The following is a 20,047-nucleotide window of genomic DNA, read 5'->3' on the forward strand; positions in this document are numbered from 1 at the left end:
TTTTTTGGTGTTTAGTTTGAGGCGGTGTTTCTGGCACCACTCATTTGTTAGGGTGAGACCCTGTTGTAGAATGTCTGTGTCACTAGAGGAATTGATGACAGTGCCCGGCTTGCAGTCATCTGTAAACCTGGTCAGCCATAGACCTCTGGTTTTGGCTTGCACCTCAGAGAAGTGTATTGCAAACAGCAGGGGCCCCAAGACTGACCTCTGGGGTACGCTGCTCATTAAGGGTCTACTACTTGAGGTATCTTTCCCTGTTTTGACTGAGTGAGTTCTATCAATGAGCCAGTTAGTTACTCATCTGGTCACATATGGATTTATGCCAAGCTGGGATAGTTTAGCTGTTATGCCCAAGTGGGGAATAGTGTCGAAGGCCTTGGCCAGGTCAAGGTAGGCGGCATGCACTGTATTCCCCTCTTCATGGCTTTGGTGACTGGCTCAAAGAAGTCTATAAATTTAACAGGCATGCTCTCCCCTTGACAAAACCAAACTTTGTGGGAATCAAGATTTTGGAGGTCCTTGTTAATGTGGTCCATGATGATGCTTTTCATGACATTGCAAATCAGGTTAGTTAGGCTGATGGGTCTATAATTGCCTGGATCAGTGGATGCTCCACCTTTGTGCAGAGGGATGACAGTGGCCATCCTCCAATTGGCTGGAATGAAACCGGTACTCAGGCTTAGGTTGAATAGGGTCCCTCATGGTGCTGTGAATTCCTGCCTGAGTTGATGCAGGATGCAGTTGGGGATGTTATCTGGTCCCATGGAAGCTGCGTTTTTAGCCTTCGAGAGGGTGGTAATAACTTGCTACCTAGAGATAAGGGGTGGGGGCAGGTGCTGGGGTATCCTGGATTACTGATGGGGGGATAGAGGGGTGAAGTTTTCACTGAACCTGTCCGCCAGCAGGTTGGCTATATCCATGGGATTTGTATACTTGCTGTCCTTGACCATCAGTTCTGAGCAGATTTGGGTGATTCCCCTTAGATTATGGACATATGTGAAGGAGGCCTTTTGATTGTCTTTAGTAGATGTGGTAAATTTGGACTCGGAAGTTAGCTTTGGAGGACTTCACTAATACCCTTATTTGCCTGTTTAGGCCAAGGCGAGATTGCTTCCGATTTGGCACCTGTTCTTTCTTGGTCCTGGACAGCATTTTTTTTCCTTTTGTTGTAGAGTTCATTTATAGCCGATGTCCACCAGACAGATTTACTTTTCCTTGAGGAGGAGGATTTTGTCCTGTCAGGTATTGCTGAATTCCATGCATTTATATAAATGGTCATATAGTACTTCGGTGAAAGTTTGGACATTAGTGCCAGTTCCTACTGTTGGGGAGAGGGCTGTGAAGCTGTTTAGACCTTCTCTCAGGAGGTTGTAATCAGCTTTGGAGAAGTTTTTCTGTTTAGCCCTAGCTTGGGGGGATGTCAGGGGAGATGGTGACTTCGAAGGTGATCTCTTTGTGGTCTGATCTTACCAGGGATGATGACACTGTGTGGATGCTGCAGTGGTTTCTTATGTTGGTTAGTAACAAGTCCAAGATGTTGTCACCTCTTGTGGGGTGTCAACCAGCTGGTCCAAGGCATTTGCAGTAACGAAGTCAAGGAATCGTTGAGCATTTGTGTTCTGGCTTGAATAGTTCTTCCAATCAGTGGTTGGGTAGTTAAAATCATACAGGATCAGGCTGTAGTGTTGAATCTTAATAGATTCAAGGAGGTCCAGATAGGCAGCATGGGTGTCCTGAGTCAAGGTTGGGGATCTGTGGCTAACTATGATTTGAATATGGGTCTTGTCAACCATTAACTGCGCTTGGAGCATCTTCTGTGTGTCATCATTTTTGACCAGTCTAGGGGGGGTGTATATATTTAATATATATTTAAATACCACCTCTTTTGGCATTGCTGCCCTCAGTTTGGGGTCTGTATGTATGATAGGATGAGTAACCAGGTAAGGCTGGGGTCCTCTCCGCAGCTTTAATCCAGGATTCTGTGACTGCACAAATGTTAGCATCTTCCAGGGTGAAGAATGCTTGCAATGAGTGCAGTTTCATGTTGAGACTCCTAGCGTTGAACAGCATGCCCTTTAAATTGCATTTAGATGAGATTCTCATGTTGGAGTTTTGACCTCAAGACATTGCCTAAAAAAGGCAACAGCCTTTGCCAGGAGCTTGAAGCCCAATGGAAACAGATGCAGGCCATCTCTGGCAAAGCATTGTGGTCTGTCAGTCATGTCTTCCCAGGCCGACAGGTACTGGATCCCCTCCAGAAACTAAGCCAATTGCTAGTCAATCATTTTTTGTTTGTATTGAGGCATCATTCTGGGTGATGGTTGAATGCTGCTTAAGGCTATTCATATACCTGCCTGGAACACATATTCGGTGAACTTGATCATGTCTCTCTTCATATAGTTCAGAGAGGTACGTCTCAAGTCATTCATGCCAACATGACCATGACAGAGTCATAGCAGTACTAGTTGAGGGACTTGAGTGCACGGGTGATATGGCGGATTCTGGCACCTGGGAAACAGTGTTTTTGTACACCCCATTATGGAGAAAACTTTTATTTTTCACTGTTATGCTTCATGTAACACTACACATGTGGTATATCTTGCTACCTGCACTGTATGCCCTTCTTTTTATGTTGGCAAATGCAGCTGTAGGTTCAGGCAACTGATTGTTGAGCATAAATCAGAAATAGAGAGAGAGCTGTAACAACAAATGCACTAAGCAAATATATATTAGAGAAAAATGGCGGGCATGATTTTAAATTTAGGGTGATATCTGTTATTTATAAATCAAACTAGGAGAAAACATAAATAATACACTGAAGACTGCTGAATATGGTTGGATTCTTAGACTGAGAGCAGACAGTGGCCCGGGTCTGAATAATGCTGTGACTTTAAAACCTATTTTGATGAAGAAACAAATTTGTAGTTAATTATTTAAATGTTTAATTATGCTGTTATTGTTTTTATTGGTTAGCTGTGTTCAAATGACTTGTATTTTTTTGTATAAAAAGAGTTTTTAACATAACTGGATGTATTAGCACTGAAGAAGGGGTTATGCCAAAAGCTTTGCTTTTTGTTTTTTATTAAACTGTTTCATGTTCGACGTTGGAGTCTTCTTTTATTTGTACCTGACAACTTACCGTGACTTTCTCCTTATCCAACCTAGTGAAGAGCACATCTGTGTACCTACTTGGCCTCTGCCCATTCTATTAACTTTCCCTCTCTAATTATTTGCTCCCAGTACCATGGTTCCTTTGCCAGTTTTCTCCAGTAAATTCTAGCCCTGTATTGCCATTGAAAGAATTGATAAGACTGTACTGTACTGTAATTAACTGGAAACACTGAAATGAGACTGAGAATGAAAGTCTTTATCTGTTAATTACCCAAACTCGTGCTGAACAGGTGCCAGTCTCTCCTTTATGGACCATGTCTTATGTACTTTTCAGTATGAATTTTCCAAACACTGTAGTTAATTCAAAAAGGCTTTATAGGTGTTCACAATTTCAGAATACTGTCGTCATTAACAGTGCTGATGAACAATATTCAAAGTTACTGCACATCATATTCTGATTGTCCTGAATAATGTAAACTAAAATAATAATAGACTTTATTTGACCTTTTTTCTGTACTCAGGCTCGAGTGCCTGTAATATAGCTTAATCTTCTTTGTAGTGACAGGTCAAATGAACTAACTAACCTTAACTGAACTGCTATCCTAAACACAACATATTATATTGCTTCAGTCCAGTAATTTTCCTTATTCACTCCCCCTAACCTTGGTCTCAGGCTTTGTCTCGTATGTGCTTTATTTAACATTCCATTAAGGAACATTCTGTAGCTGGCAAGATTGTATCTTTCCCTTGAGAAAAGAACATTCTGTATTTTTGTATTTTCTACACAGTTTATGCTTATCTTTCCTTTCTAATAAACTTGTCTGTTATGCTTGACCAGCAAGGTTATTCTTTCTTTCTGCTTAACTGTCTTTTATGCATAAATAAAACACAATTTTACCCATTAGCCTATCTAATAACTACTTTAAAATGGAAGTTCCTAGTCTAACACTCTGTACCCCTAATTGCAGTCATCCCTATTGCCAGAATTTCCATTTTCCATTTTCATGTTGGCTTAGTTCTTAGAATACTTTCTGCTACTTCATGAATATAATATTCTCTATGGTGTTTGTTATTCTCCTGAAGGATATGCATCCAAAATCCTACTTTCTCCTTATTTTTTGAATCCCCCACATTTCATCATCATTCTTTTCCCAGTTGAAGTATAACTTTCTTCTTGTGTTATGTATATGAACCTTAGCTGTGTAGCTCCAAAATATCCCTTTAAATCAGGTAATCCTAACCCCATTGTTCTATTGGAAGGATCTTCTTATCCCACTTGACCCTTGCCCTCTTCCCCTCCCAGATAAAACCTTTCAACTCTTTATTAATTACTATCCACAACTTTACATCTTGTTTATAAAAATATACCTGACCTTTATATAAAACTAAAGAGACTAAAAACATTTTTACTGCTTGTGTCTTCCTGTCCATATCCATAAACAAGTGCTTCCAGTTTCTCAGTTCATAGGATCATAGGCGTCTACTAGGCTAATTGCCCTGGGGCCCTTACAAGCCTAGCCAATAGTTTATCCTCAAAAAAGAAACCTCAGTCAGCACCTGTCGTCCCTTTCAATGAGGAACACAGGTGGAACTCCTGGAACAAATTTGTGGTTTCCCAGCCACTCATCAAGGTTGTGCTTGAAGAGGTTCAGCAAGGTAGTCTGTTTGACATGTGTGGGAAGTCTATTCCAGAGATGGGGCAGCATCTAGGAGACAAACCTGTCTGTCCAGCAGGTTTTGTTAATGTTGCATATTAGATTTAGGCCTTTCGAGCGGGTAATGCGCAAAGAGTTAGATTTACGGGTATGGAGCATCTCTAGTAGGGCGTAGTCTGAGATTGCCTTGTAGGCAAAACACGGATGACCTCTGAGCAATCTGTACGATACCAAGTTGAGTGGTAGTGATTTGAGCCTGTCCACATAGGACAGGTGTTGCAGGCCATGGATTCTCTTTGTGAGGTATTTGTGTGGCCCTTCCAGTTGGTGCAGGTGTTTGGAGAGGTACATACCAAATGGTGTGTTGTACTCAATTATTGGCCTAATGAGGGAGGAGTACAGAGAGGTAATAACTTCCTTTTTTTCTGAATGCAATCCCTTTACTTATGCACTGAACCAAGTAAAAGGCTTTTCTGACCACTGCCACTAAATGATGGTCAATATGAGATTGTTGTCAACCTGTATACCCAGGTTTCTTACCACATGTTGTATCCTTAGGGGTTTACCATTGATGTGGTAATCTGTGGGGGCCATGTATTTGCCAAATTGTATGATGATACAATTTTTCTGCATTTAACTTAAGGCCATGACTTTGGCACCAGTCATGTGTTGCTGTGAGACCCTCTTGTAGTATGTTAACATCATTTGGGGAGTCAATGACAGCACCCAACTTACAGTCATCAGCAAACTTGGTCAGCCACAGGCCTTTTGTCTTTGTCTGGACCTCTGAGAAGTAGATGCCAAATGGTAAGGGGTCCCAGGACAGATCCCTGGGGAACACCACTGGTGACAGGTCTACTGTTAGAGGTGGAGGTACCTATTTTAACCTTGTGAGTCCTATCAGTGAGCCAGTTGGCTTCCCACCTGATGAGATGTGGATTTACCTAGAAACAACAAAAACCTCTGCAAATACGGCAGCTGCAAGGACTCAAAACAGAACCAATTCCAAAAGAAAAATTAGACCAGCAGCAGTAGCACATCAGGATTTCTTTAATCAGATTAAAGAAATCCTGATGCTACAGCTGCTGTTCTATTTTTTTCTTTTGAGATAGGGATTTATGCCAAGTTGTGTTAGCTTTTCGAAGATGCCTGAGTGAGGGATTGTGTCAAGGGCTTTGGCCAAGTCAAGGTAAGCTGTATGTACTGACTTTCCCTCATACAGGGCCTTGGTGACAGTCTCAAAGAAGCCAACCAGGTTCAACAGGCAAGATCTGCCCTTGACGAATCCGAACTGGGTGGGGTCAAGTGCTTGGAGATTGCCTATGTCCTTGTTTATGAGAGCCATAATAATATGCTGCATGGCTTTACAGAGCAGACGTGTCAAGCATATGGGGCAATAGTTTCCAGGATCAGTAGTGGTACCACCTTTGTGCAAGGGGATGCCAATGACAGCTCTCCACTCTGCTGGAATAAAGTCTGTACTTAGGCAGTGGTTGAATATGGTGCTCAATGGCGAAGCTAGTTCTTGCTAGAGATGGTGAAGAATACAGCCTGGGATACTATCCGGTCCCTTGGAGGCTGTGTTCTTTGCCTTGGATAGGGCCTTTAATACTTGATCTACAGAGATGTGAGGTGCTGGACAAGTTTCAGGGATGTCGAATGGGCCTTTGGGGGGGACAGGGGGTTGAAGTTTGAGCTGAACCTATCTGCTAGCAGGTTGCCTAAGTCGACAGGATAATTGTAATTGGTATCATTAAGTACTAATTTAGAACAAACCTAGGCTTTGCCATGGAGGTTCCTGATGTAACTGAAGAAGGCTTTGTGGTTTCCCTTTGTTTTAGAGGCTATTTTTGATTCATAATTGGCTTTGGAGGTTTTCACTAATGATCTAATTTGCTTGTTGAGGCTAAGGAGGGAGTTTTTCCAAATGGGAATTTGTGCCTTTTTACCCTTGGACAACAGTTTATTATCTTTTGTTTAGTCGGTTCCCACATATCATTAGCTGCTATAACAGAATCCTTTTTAGCCCATACTCCTAAATACTTAATTTTATTGTATCCACATAAATATGGGTATTGCTGAACCAATTCATGTTATATATTTTAATTGTTGAAAGTGTTTATGAAGTGTTGTAGTCTTTCTTATCAAAAGTTTAGATCATTTTCTAATTCTTAAGTATTTGCCTGTTTAGTTAATTAGTTACATACCTGCTTAGTTACTTTAATTTGTAAACTTTGAGTGTCTATCTAGGAAGTTCCATTTTAAGTAAAGTCCGGATGAAAATTAGTATGAAACACTAAATAGCAGTAAATATAAGTAGAAGGAATTCAAGTTACAAACTATACAACAAGGACAACAGTACACTGAAATCAAATGCCCATATCAGTATAGGTGAGACTGGTAATATTAGCAATAACAGGCAGCAATTAAAAGCAGAGATTAGTACACAGGTAGTTGGTAATGTCAGCAGTAATATATAGCAAATAAAAGATCAACAATGAACAACATAAAGAATAAAAAAAGAAAATACTTGATATGAGGAAATCTGTTTACAAAATCAATTAAATATGGTCATTAGGTATTAATAACAATGCAGGCATGATTTGTTAGAAAGGTTTATAGGAACCAAACCTTGTTTGGTTAGAAGTACTTATGCCACAATATAGTGTTTACAGAGCAGATATTCAGAAAGAAGGGACTTGAACTAACATTGTTAGGTGGAGGATATTCCAAAGTTTACTAATACATCTACCACATTTTAAGTCAGTGTGCTTGTTGGCAGCCTTTGGTATATCAGTAAGATTGATAGATCATTTTCTAACATGTTTCTGTATCTTTCCAGGAGACAGTTATCTTATGATGGACATGCTGGTTTAAAAATTAGCTTGTGAGCAAGGTGGGGTTGAGCATAAGATAGGCAGTACTTAAAATCAAGTAAAGCAAAGTTATAAAGAGACTAACAGAGATGTGTATGGCTGCTATGATCTGTAACAAGTTTAGCAGTTCTTCTATAAGCTTGTTTTAATTTATGCATGGGTTGAGAGGTTTAAGTATGTTAAGAAGTGAGATGAATAAATGTGAGAAAGATGAAATTAAGATTTAGCAGTAGGTAATGTAGCTTTGTCTTTCATAAAATATTTTGCTTTGTAAGTTTTGCTGGTGCAATGTTTGTTTCAGTAACTACATGTTTTATTAGAGAGTTGAATCTGAGCTGGATGTCAGTGGTTACACAAAGATGCTTTGTTGAGTCAGCCTTTTGCAGGGTATTTTGTTGAGAATCATGACAGTAGAATCTTGATGTTAGTTAACAGAGGTGCATCTGGAGATGGCAAGCTAAAATTATGTAGTTCAAGGGGAAGAGTATAGATTTGGAGGTATTCAAGCGAAGACTACAACTGATTAACCAGTATTGGTTATTGTGAAGGGAAGGGATGTTTGTAGAATCAGAGACAATAACTATTGAATCCTCTGTATATTGGACCATTTGAGCAGGGCCTACATTATAAGCCATATGTGTCATATAAGCTCTTATAGTAGCCATAAATAGACCTTTTTATTTGGAAATGGTTAATATTAATCATCTTCACTCATCTGTATAATCATAAAAGTTGTCATATTCTGTGAAAAGATGACACATTCTTGATAATTTACTTATGTAAGTAGTCATGCATAGTTTGAGATAAACCTGTAGTAGCTGTGTTCACCCAGCCACAGGGTATATAGAATGTGCTCACAGAATAATTGTGCACAGACTTCACAATATGCAAAGAACATTGTTAGAGTGTTATAGAGTGGTGGCCACATCTGTTACGTAGCCACAGACATAATACAAGTAAACTCAAAAGATCAAGTTTTGTGGAACCAGTCAACATATTGGGTGGTTTCCTACAAAAATCAAGGAAAGTCCAACTAAATCCATAGCAATCATATTAAAATGTTAGTATGTGAGTGCATTCCTGACCTGTGACAACAGGCTGTATTTGCATCAGTTGACGAGGAGGGGGTATGAGAGAGCTCCATCAGCCTAGTAACTTTATGGAGAACGTTGTAATGGAGCTTATTCAGACTGACACAGAACATCTGTTTCTGTTAGACATGGGACAGCATTCTATGGAGAGGTAACCATAGCTCTTGATGAAAGGCTGGCAGTGCATACTGCTTATTATGAACATGCTAAGGCAATTGACAGTGTTCCACATAAAGGAATAAATGATGAATTAACAGCATTAAATGTCAGTCCATATTTGATTCAATGGGTAAAATAATGGTTAAGCAGCAAACCATAGCAAGCCTAATTTTGGTCTTACCTGTCTGTCCTAGCAAGGTTGCATCTATAGAGAGCCTTGTAACTTTGAAAAAATGTCAAAACTCACTGTACCATCATTAATGCGACTTTCATGTGCACCCCGAATTTGGGTTCACACTACTTGTCTGAAATCATTGTACCTCATCCTAGGGGGGGGTACTGAGGACCCACAATCTGAGGCTTATTGTATGTCATTCCTATTCACACATGCAGTATTGTTATGCAGAAGCTAAAAGTTCTTGTCCTTAGAATTTCAACAGGATCCCAGTGAAGTTACCAGTGAAAGACCTTCATGACTTAGTAGAGGGGAAGCTTCTTTCTGGCTGTTCATCTCACATTCAGACATAGAAAATAGTATGTAGGAAACAAATATGTTGATTTATTGCAAACAGAGTTAAATAATACTTCAACAGAAGATGGTGATGCTTCTCCGGAATGTTCTACAAAAGTACAAGGTCATGAGACTTGGCAAAAATTGTATCAGTTATGATTACAGGTTAAATGGTCACAATCCTAAACATTGATCTTATCATTAAAGATCTATGGCAATGATAGAGCAATTTAAACTTTGACCAGTGTATATCTGCCACTGTCAGAAGGATATTATGCATCCTGTCTAATTCTAAAAAGCATGTCAAGATATTCCAGGGAGATCTCCCCACAATTTTATATTTCACTGATATGACCCACTATTGATATATAGTCTTCAAGCTATCAGAAAGAACTTGAAAAGTTTCTGTGATTCTTTATTAGAACTATCTCACAGTTGGAAAGGTTGAATTATTTAGAAAGTCTTCAGTCTTTATATTCTGTTCCTTATTTAGAGACAAACTTTGCCTGGTCTATAAGTTAGTCTGACCTGGTTATATTTTAAAGTTGATGCATGGAATGTACTACTGGACAAACTAACACCAGAATGGAGAACCTAATACGAAAACAAATATAAGTAATGGAAAAAATGTGAGAGTTCGTTGTGCAGCACCTTCCAGAAATGTGGAATAAGCTTTCTGTTACTATCAGAATAACCGTGTACATGAGAAATAGAAAATATCAAAATGGAATTATAGCAAACTTAGCAAACCTCTTGAAGGCAAGTAAGTTGTAAGCTTGACAACTGAACCTATGAATATGTCCAGAGGTATTTTAAAGTTTAGATGGTCTTCCATGTTCTTTCATTTCCTTGAAATTCTGATTTAAAGCAGCATAGCAATTTACATTTTTACTGAGATGCAATGTATTCTGTATCTACTGATATTCAATAATTTGCATGAAGGGGTCTAAGCAAGTACAGACTTGATTATTTAGGACTGGAATTTTTTTTTGTCACTGTTTTTTGCATTTCTGAAGCTAATGAAGAATTTGACTTATTAAAGGAGTAGCTTGACAGTATTTAATTTATTACATTTTATACTAACACCTTTGTATGTGTACCTACTGGCGGCTTTCCTGATAATCTGTCTCAGCTATTTCTGCTATTTTCTTGAGCAATGTAAATGTTTTATTATAACATTTTCCATTTTGACATACCATGCAATCTCATGCATGGTATGGTTGTTATTTTGGAGCTGTTTTCTGATCTAACCTTTTTATAATTATATGTTTATACAATGCTAATAAAGCAGTCTTATTTCAATCACTTCTTGCATTCAGTTATCAATAATTCATCATTGTTAAGCATACAAATCCAAATGCCACCATCAGCTACTGAAGCAAGCCTTCTGTGATTGATTTAACATTACTCTTTAAAAAATGTTTAAACAAATTAATTATTTACAACCTAATTTGAGATCAGGAATTAATTACTAACCATATTGTTTTATTTTCATTATATTATAAGTCTTAACAAGTGGTCCATTGACTTCTCACCTTGTATTTGAATTTACTTTATTAAACAGCTGTAGAGCTTAGATACTTTGTTCGATGTCAACATCCCCTTGAAGCTCAAATTTCATTAAAGCATCCTGTACAGTCCATTCTTGCAATGGAGTTATTTTTCTGATTTCTAATAGTTCTCAGTTTCATATTTTTAATCTATGCAATGATCTTTTTCATCCGTTTTTCCTCATGATTTGTCTTTAGTTTTCCATTTTCTAGTTCTAGCTTTCTTAGCCACTATCAGCAGTGCTCCGTTATTACATTTTGTATTACACCAACTCATTTCCAACATTAAATTCTCTTCCAAGTGTGAGACATATAATATTATTATATATTATGCCATTTTTGAACTGAAGTGATTTCATAATTCCCAAAATATATGCCCCCAAGAACCTCTTTCTGAACATTACATCTCCAACATAAACTTCTTGTCTTCTGGAGTATTTTTCAAGTCCCTTAGGGGTGATGCATTGTTTTCGCAAAGATTTCCATGCAGAAATTCTCAGTTTAGTTGCACATCTATGATTAAGACATATTTCCTTTCATTGATTATCTACATTATCTTTAATAAACCATTAATTACTTATTTTATCTTCATACCATATTGTCTTCTCAAACTTAATATTGCATCATACTTATTACTCTTTTCCAATCTTCCACTTCTGTTATAAAATCTATTATTTGTGATTTAACAAAATCACTTTCCAACCTCTGCATATCTTCCTTGAACTCTAACATTAGACCTGTGAATCAACATTGATTTGAGTTCAGTAACCCATACATTTGTCTAGCTTCATCCCATTTTATTAACTCATCTCCTTTTATCTTTATCTGCTTCTAAAATCTTCTTTCTTTGTTCTTTCGTCTTCAAATGCTCATGACATTCTCTTCTATGTCTTTCTTATTACTATATATAGTATAATCCATTGTTGTTCTGTTTTTCCAAGGTCTTTCTTTCTTTAACATACAGACTTGCTTAATACTTTTATATGTATATGAGGTACATAGTCTTTTTATATTAATTTCCTCGATTTTCCCAAATGCCTACATGTGATCCTTTCCTTGCTTCTTTGGGCATATATTCCGCATCCTGAGTCAGATATATTAATCAAAGTTGCATGGTTTTATTGTATTCCTTCAAATCTGGAAACCCTGTTCCTTTGCCAGTCTTAATCTTCTCAGTGCACTCTTTCCCGTTTGTTATCCCAAAGAAACTCTATAATTTCCTTTTTAATATTCTTCCATATTAGATCTCTGATGATTTTCATAAGCCTGACTGATATAAAGAACTAACAGGATGAAAGACATCATAATTGTTTGTATCTTATTTTCACATTGTCAGTGCAGCTATCTGGAATTTTGTAAATAACTATATGCCATTTGAGAATATTAATATGATTTATGTAGAAGTGTGACAGAAGGAGATGCTGACAGCACATTTATCTGGAATTTTGTAAATAGCTATGTCATTTGTGAATATCAGCAGGATGCAATTGCTTGTGTTACCACTATATTAGAACTGTATGTGCTACTGCATAGACGTGTGCTGAAGATATATTTTTATACACTACTGTAATTGTTTAGATGTATGTATTTTAACAGGGGATTAGCTTGCAAAACTTAAGAATAGCTGAAATTGAAGTACTTTATTGACGGGCCATAAAGAAGAGGTATTATCTTTCAGTTTCAGTCAACAGGAAACAGGATGTCTACACTAGGGGACTGTCTGTTGTTTTATTGTTTTATATCTTCTAGCAGTTGCAAAGATCTGACGGCTATGTATTTTCACAGAGAGATGTTAAATGTTGGTAGTTTCTGACAATGGGGGTTTAGCTTGGGAGCTAAAGTCAGGTGAGAAAAAGTGATGTCATCCAAGCTAACCCAACAGTAATATTTGATATTAATTTAAGAACTCTCTGAGAGAGAGAGAGAGAGGTCATTTTGTATTTTGTCTTTGATCTAACAAGAACATCCACTCACTATCTCTGCACTTGCCTTTCTGTAAGTAAGTTTTTAGGGTATAGTAACTCTTTTAGATTCAGACAGGAATATAGTAAAGTATAGCCTAGATGTTTTCTTTATTTATTTGCGGCTTTCCTGCAATGTTGTTTTAAATATTTTCTGTGATTTTGAACTCTGATGTAACTGATTACTTACTGAGTATTTTCTTGTTCTTTTATTATTTATTATTAAATATATTTAAACGTATCATTTTGGCTGATATCTGTGAGACATATTTAAGCTCCTAGGGTACTTGCATATCTGTTTGGTGACACTGTACAGGCCACTCCTAATAGCCTGGCCCTTGTCAAACTATCATTTGGATTAATAGTAACATTACACAGTTAGACTGGGCACCCTTTGCTAAGGGCCTTAAAGTAGCTGATAAGGATTTGGCTAGTGACAATGAAAACTACCTTATAGTCTGGGCAGAATGGGGCATAGCTAGTAAACGTGTGCCAGCCTTCCCATGTGTGTGTGTGTGTGTGTGTGTGTGTGTGTGTGTGTGTGTGTGTGTGTGTGTGTGTGTGTATAAATCAAACTTCAAAGTGTGTGTGTGTGTGTGTGTGTGTGTCAGCTACTTGGGCCGGGACATGAAGCACTGGTTGGACACAGAGGTTACTGTAGATCTTGGTTTGGCCACTCGGCTATGATCTCAACCCTATAGCTGTGTCAGTGGGGGGTCTTATTTGGGATCTGGAGAAAGAGGGAGAAACCAGACCCAGAGTGACTGTGGTCTCTGTGTTCTCTTAAGGGAAATCACACTTTACTGTGTGTGTATTTGTCATCCTCCCAATGTGTATGCCCCCTACTGTTGCCAGTGGTGAGGATTGAGGCTCCGTGATTACTGGGCCAGTGTTGGGGCATCACATATTAATTGATGGGCAGTGATGGGATAGCCACATCGCATATTAACTGACTTGTAGTGGTGAAATATCCACATATTAGGATTCAGTGGTGTGGATATTGAATTCCTGCAGCCTGTGAACAGTGGTCACCAAGGAAGGTGTTTGTGCTCTCAATCAGCCACACAGTGAACATTCAGAGTTTCATATGACAATTGTTTTATTTTCTTTTGTTAGCTTAGTCAGGGAGGGTAGACACGATTGTCAGCAGAGGAATATGTCAAGCTGACAAGGAGCCAGTTGGCTGAGATGTGCAAGGCTAAAGGACTGGTGCAATACCAACCTGACTAAAGCAGAAATGATTGCAGCTTTAGTCACAGCTACATCACAAAATAGCAACTAGGAGGACAATCAGACTAGCCTTGGGAATGTACAACTGTGAGAAAATGGACAGTTCAACCTTTCCACAGAGGAGTTAAAAATCCATCTGGAGTTAGAGACTTCAACTGGGGCCAAATGTTTGGAAATAGAATTAGCAGAGAGACTGAGATGCCTAGAGGCTGAAGAAAATGAGAAGCTTAGACATCTGGAGGCTGAGGAAAATGAGAAACTGCGACTCTTCTCCAGGGTCATTGAGGTAATGGGGAAGGGAGTAACTGAACCCCAGAAGCAACAACTGTCAGTTAATTTCTTCCACAATTTACAGAGGGAGATAATTTTGATAGTTTTATCCATATGTTTGAAAGGGTATATAAACAGTATAATGTTGCCCAAGGGCTCTGGGTATGGTTCCTGACCCCATTATTCCATGGTAAAGCTGTAACTGCGATTTCTAAATTGTCTGATACTGAATGCTTAAATTATAATACTGTAAAAAATTGTCTGTTAGAATGTTTTAAGTTAACACCAGAGGCTTGTAGCAAAAAGTTTTGTGAGCATAGACGCAAAGCAGATGAAAGTGTGTGCGAACATATTGCTGAATTAAGCACTTATTTTCATAGGTGGGTGAGTGGATTTCAGGTTACCACGTTTGAAGGGCTGGCAGATGTTTTGGTGAGGGAACAAGCCCTTAGCACTTTGCCTGAGGACATGAGAGTCTGGTTAGTTAATAGAGAATTTAACACATCAGATGAGTTGGGGAAAAAGGGAGACCTATACCTAACCAGCAGGGCCTCACTGCACAGGAAAGAGATATGCAGGGCTGCTTATAGGTTTAAGGGAACCCATGGTGGGCAGCTCAGACTGCCCCAACAGAGTCTGCCAGTAGCAGGGAAAACCAATAGTTCAGGTATACATCCAGGACCAAGGGTTAAATGTTTTAAATGCAACCAGTAGGGCCATGTAGCATATAGATACCCACAGAGGCAAGGTGGGGAACAAAAGGTGGGACAGCCAGTAAGTGGGAATGACAGAATTCCAGCAGTAAGTTGTCTTGAGACAACAAGGGTACCAAACTACCACAAGAGGTTATATCCTTTCTTAGTAAAGGGGAAAGAGGCCATTGATAAGAGAGACACAGCCTCTGACCTAACCATTGTGAAGCCTGCAAAGGTTAAAGAGGAGCAGTACTTGCTTGGGCACTCTACTTCAGTCAGAACCTTAGAAGGTACCCCATTCCAAATACCTTTGGCTAGGGTTCACCTTGACTTGGAGGGTGGAAAGGGAAACCAGCAAGTAGGTGTGTTTGAGGATATCCCTGCAGATGTCCTGATAGGGAATGATTTTGATAATGCAGTACCTTGTGTGCATGCAGTTATATGCAGTCAAGATTGGAGACAAGCATGTGGGTCTGGTAGCCTGGAGGAGACCCAGACAGATTGCATAGTTGCAGCCAGGACTAGTAAGGTGGTTACTTTAGGGAGGGAACAACTCTGTAGCAGTGAACCTGAAGGTGATCCACAGCTGCTTGTGGCTACTGATGTTCCCTTGAACAGAGTGACTGCAAGGGCAGAGGTGAGTAGTAGTACCTAGGCTGACAGTGAGGCACCGCTGGAAGAGAATACCAGACTTTTTGTGGTAGGGAAGCTGAGAAGGGTTACCAAGAGAGAGCTGAGACAGGATCAGCTGTCAGACCATACATTACAAGGCCTGAGGGAGGTAGTTAGTGAGGCACCTCATTCTCAGGGGAAGGGGGAATCTGTATACTGAGACAAAGGGTTACTGTATAGAGAGTGGAACCCTGAGGGAGGGCTAGAAGGTGAGATAATACAGCAGTTGGTAATGCCCAGAGCCTACCATCTGGCTATTCTAGCCATAGCCCATAATCTTTTTGCAGGTCATATGAGCATAAAATGTACAAAGAGACGTATTATGCAGAACTTTTATTGGCCTGAGATTTCCAAGGCACTAGACAAGGCCAAAGCTTCTTGATGCCTTTGCCTGTGATTGACGAGACATTTTAGATGGTAGCTGTGGATATTGTGGGGCCTCTGAGCAGCCCAAGTTCCACAGGGAAAACGTATATCCTAGTGGTAGTACATTATGCTACCAGACATCCTGAGGAGGTGGCTTTGTCCTCCATTGAGGCAGAATAGGTGGCAAATGCTTTGTTAGAGATTTTCAGCAGAGTAGGTTTCTCAAAAGAAATACTGATGGACAGAGATGCCAATTTCACATCAGACCCGCTAGCTTTTCTGTGGAAGCAGTGTGGGGTGAAAACCACACCTCCTATCCCCAGACTAATGGTCTTGTTGAGAGGTTAAACTCTAACTCAAGAGCATGCTACGGGCATTTGCAGACCAGTTCAAGAGAGAGTGGGACAAATATTTACCCCAACTATTGTTTACTTACAGAGAGGTGCCCCAGGAATCCACAATTTTTTACCCTTCAAATTGCTGTATGAGCATAGGGTGAGGGCACCTCTAGATTTGATTTGAGATGAGTGGGAGGGTGAGTGTGAATACCACAAGGAGTTTGCTGTGGCATATTTCCTAAACTTCAGGACAAGGCTCAGGGAGCTCATGGGCTTGGTCCAGGAGAACCTGGCAGAAGCCCAACAGCAGTAAAAGATCTGGTATGACAGGAATGCTCAAGCTAGAGAGTATGCTACGGGGCAGCAGGTAATGGTTTTCATTCCTTTCAGACACAGCAAGCTGCAGGCAGCCAGGGAGGGACCCTTCAAGGTGATAAGGAAGGTCAGTGATGTTAACTACATGGTAGAACTGCTAGGCTGGAGGCAGGGGCATACATTGTACCATGTTAACACAATGAAACCTTACCATGATAGGGAGGCCCTTATGCTGAGTATTTGCAGTGGATGGCAGGAGGAGTCTGAGGGGGATCTGGTGAGTGATCTTAGGTTCGGACTGACACCTCAGTGGAAGGGGTAGCAATGTCCCAGCAGCTATCTCCTACCCAGGTTCGAAAAATCTGAGCAGTGTTACAGGAGTTTGTGGACATGTTCACGGGGAAACCAGGGTGGACCCACCTGGTGCAGCACCATGTGGATACAGGACCCCAAAGGCCTATTAAGCAGGCCCCTTATAGGGTTCCTGAGAGAGTCAAACAGACTCTGAGGGAGGAGCTACAGGAAATGTTGGAACTAGAGGTAATCCAGGAGTTCAACAGTCCCTGGGCCTCCCCAGTGGTGCTGGTAGCAAAGAAGGATGGCAGCAGCAGGTTCTTTGTGGACTACAGGAAACTAAATAGTCACACAAAGTCAGATGCTTACCCCAAGCCTAGGACAGATGAAGCCCTAGAGCATCTGGGTGGGGCTAAGTATTTTGCCACTATTGATCTTACCAATGGTTATCCTGCCCTTGACTCCCAGCGCTAGAGAGAGGTCAGCCTTTGTAACTCCTTTCGAGTTGTATGAGTTCACGAAAATGCCCTTTGGGATGAAAAATGCCCCAGCGACTTTCCAGAGGCTGGTGGATCATAACCTGGCAGGAGCAGGAGATTTCACCCTTGCTTATCTGGATGATATTGCCATCTACAGCCATTCCTGGCAAGAGCACCTTCAGCATGTCAGGGATGTGCTGTGCAGACTAGAGGGCAGGGTTGACCATTAATCCCAGTAAATGTCAGGTGGGTATGGCAGAGGTCTCCTACTTGGGACATAGAGTGGGGAGTGGTAAGATCAGGCCAGAACCTGCCAAAGTGGAAGCCATTCAGGCATGGCCTGCCCCTGTTAGCAAAAAGCAGGTGAGGGCATTCTTAAGGACAGCAGGGTACTAAAGAAAGTTTGTCCCCAGTTATAGTACCATAGCTGCTCTACTCACAGACCTGCTGAAGAAAGACAGGCCAGATAAGGTAGTGTGCTCCCCAGCATATGAGCAGGCATTCCAGAAGCTTAAAGGAGCTTTGGAGGGACCCCCTGTGTTAGCCAGTCCAGGCTATAGGTTCATAGGTAGGTAGTAGGCTATCGGCCCAAGGGCCCAAAGTAAGCCTAGCCAATAAAGTTCCCTGGCTTATGCCACCCAAGAAAGTTATTTTCCTGTGCCCCTGTCGAGCAGAGCCACCGAAGTGATCCCCAGGGTGTATTTCCTATTTCCCATTTCCCTTCCACTTATCAAGATTTTTCTTGAAGAGTGCTAAAGAGGAACTTTGCTTGACTTAGATGGGTAGCTTGTTCCAGAGTATGGGAAGTCTCTGGGACAGGAATCTATCCCTCCAGCATTCCCTGTTTATTGTGGTGACAAGGTTTAGGTCCCTAGAGCGTGTAGCTCGGAGGGATTGGGATTTCTTTAGCTGCAGCATGACCAACAGCTCTGGGTTTGACATAGCTTTATATGTTATGCAGAGATCACCACGGAGTAGGTGGTATGCTATGGAGTAAAGCTGAGTTTTTTTGAGACGGTCAGTGTAGGGCATCTGTTTGAGGCCAGTAATCCTCTTTGTGAGATACTTCTTTAGCCTTTTCAGCTGCTGCAGATGTCTTGTGAAGTACATTCCAAAAGGGGCGTTGTACTCTATAATGGGTTTAATAAGTGTCGAGTAGAGGGGAACAATGACCTCTTTTTTCCTGGATGAGAACCTTTTTGTGATGAGGTGTGCCATGTAGAAGGACTTCCTGACTACTGTAGCGATGCGATTATCAAAGGAGAGATTACTGCCCACCTGGGTCCCAAGGTCTCTTATCACACATTCAGTGTTAAGTAGACTGCTACCTATGTGGTAGTTTATGGGTACAGAGTTTTTACCAAAGGGGATGACAATGCACTTTTTGGCATTGAGCTTGAGGTCATGACTCTGACACCAGGCTTCTGTAGAATGTCCACATCATTTGGGGACTCGATTATGGCTCCTAGTTTGCAGTCATCGGAGAACTTCATTAGCCAGAGGCCTTCTGTGTTAGCCTGTATTTCAGAGAAGTAGATACCAAACAGGAGAGTTCCCAGGACTGAACTCTGTGGTACTCCACTTGTCAATGGTTTGAAGTCAGATTTGGAGTCTGCAACTTTAGCAGTGTGGGTTCTGTCAGTGAGCCAGTTGGCAACCCATCTTGTGACATAGGGATTTATACCTAGTTTAGTGAGCTTAGCTATAATTCCAGTGTGGGGGATGGTGTCTAAAGCCTTGACGAGGTCAAGATAGGCTGCGTGAACCACCTTACTCTCATCTACGGCTTTGGTGACTGCCTCAACTAAAAGAAGTTAATCAGGTTCAGAAGGCATGATCTGCCTTTCACAAACCTGAACTGGGTGGGGTCCAGAGTTTGGAGGTTATCAATGTTTTTGTATATGAGTTCCATGATGATACGTTCCATGGCCTTGCAGATCTTTCCCTCTCTAGTTATTTGGTCCCAATAGCTTGGTTCCTTTGACAGTTTTCTCCAGTAAATTCCAGCCCCCTCTTGCCTATTGTCTGTATCCCTAATTGCAGTCATCCCTCTCAGCAGAATCTCCTTTCTCTATTCCCATGTTGGCTTAGTTCTTAGAATACTTTCTGCTACTTTATAGATATAACATTCTGTATGATTATTGTTATTCTCCTTAATAAAAGCCTGCATCTAAAATCCCAGTCTTTCCTTGTTTCTTGAGCTTCCCCCATTTCATCATCATCCCTTTCCACATTGAATTATAGTTTTCTGCTTGTGCTATGTATAGGAGTCTTAACTGTGTAGCTCTGAAATACCCCTTTAAATTGGGTAATACCAATATGCTTTGTTCCACTGGAAGAATCGGATCAGCTTATCTCACTTGACTCTTGCCACCTCCCCCTCCCAGATAAAGTCCTTCAGCTCTTTATTAATTGCTATCCAGAACTTCACCTCTGGTTGATAAAAATATGCCTGACCTGTGTAAAAGACTAAA

The 20,047-nt window shown here is 40.5% G+C and overlaps 1 protein-coding gene across 1 annotated transcript in view; it reads left to right on the plus strand.

Moving 5' to 3' along the window:
- Positions 1–20,047, plus strand: part of TLL2 (tolloid like 2) — a 2,712,623-nt gene that overhangs the window by 1,573,188 nt on the left and 1,119,388 nt on the right. The window lies entirely within an intron of this gene.

The sequence above is a fragment of the Protopterus annectens genome, chromosome 14.part0 (assembly GCF_019279795.1).
Source record: "Protopterus annectens isolate FY-2018-M chromosome 14.part0, PAN1.0, whole genome shotgun sequence".
Classification (NCBI taxonomy): domain Eukaryota; kingdom Metazoa; phylum Chordata; order Ceratodontiformes; family Protopteridae; genus Protopterus; species Protopterus annectens.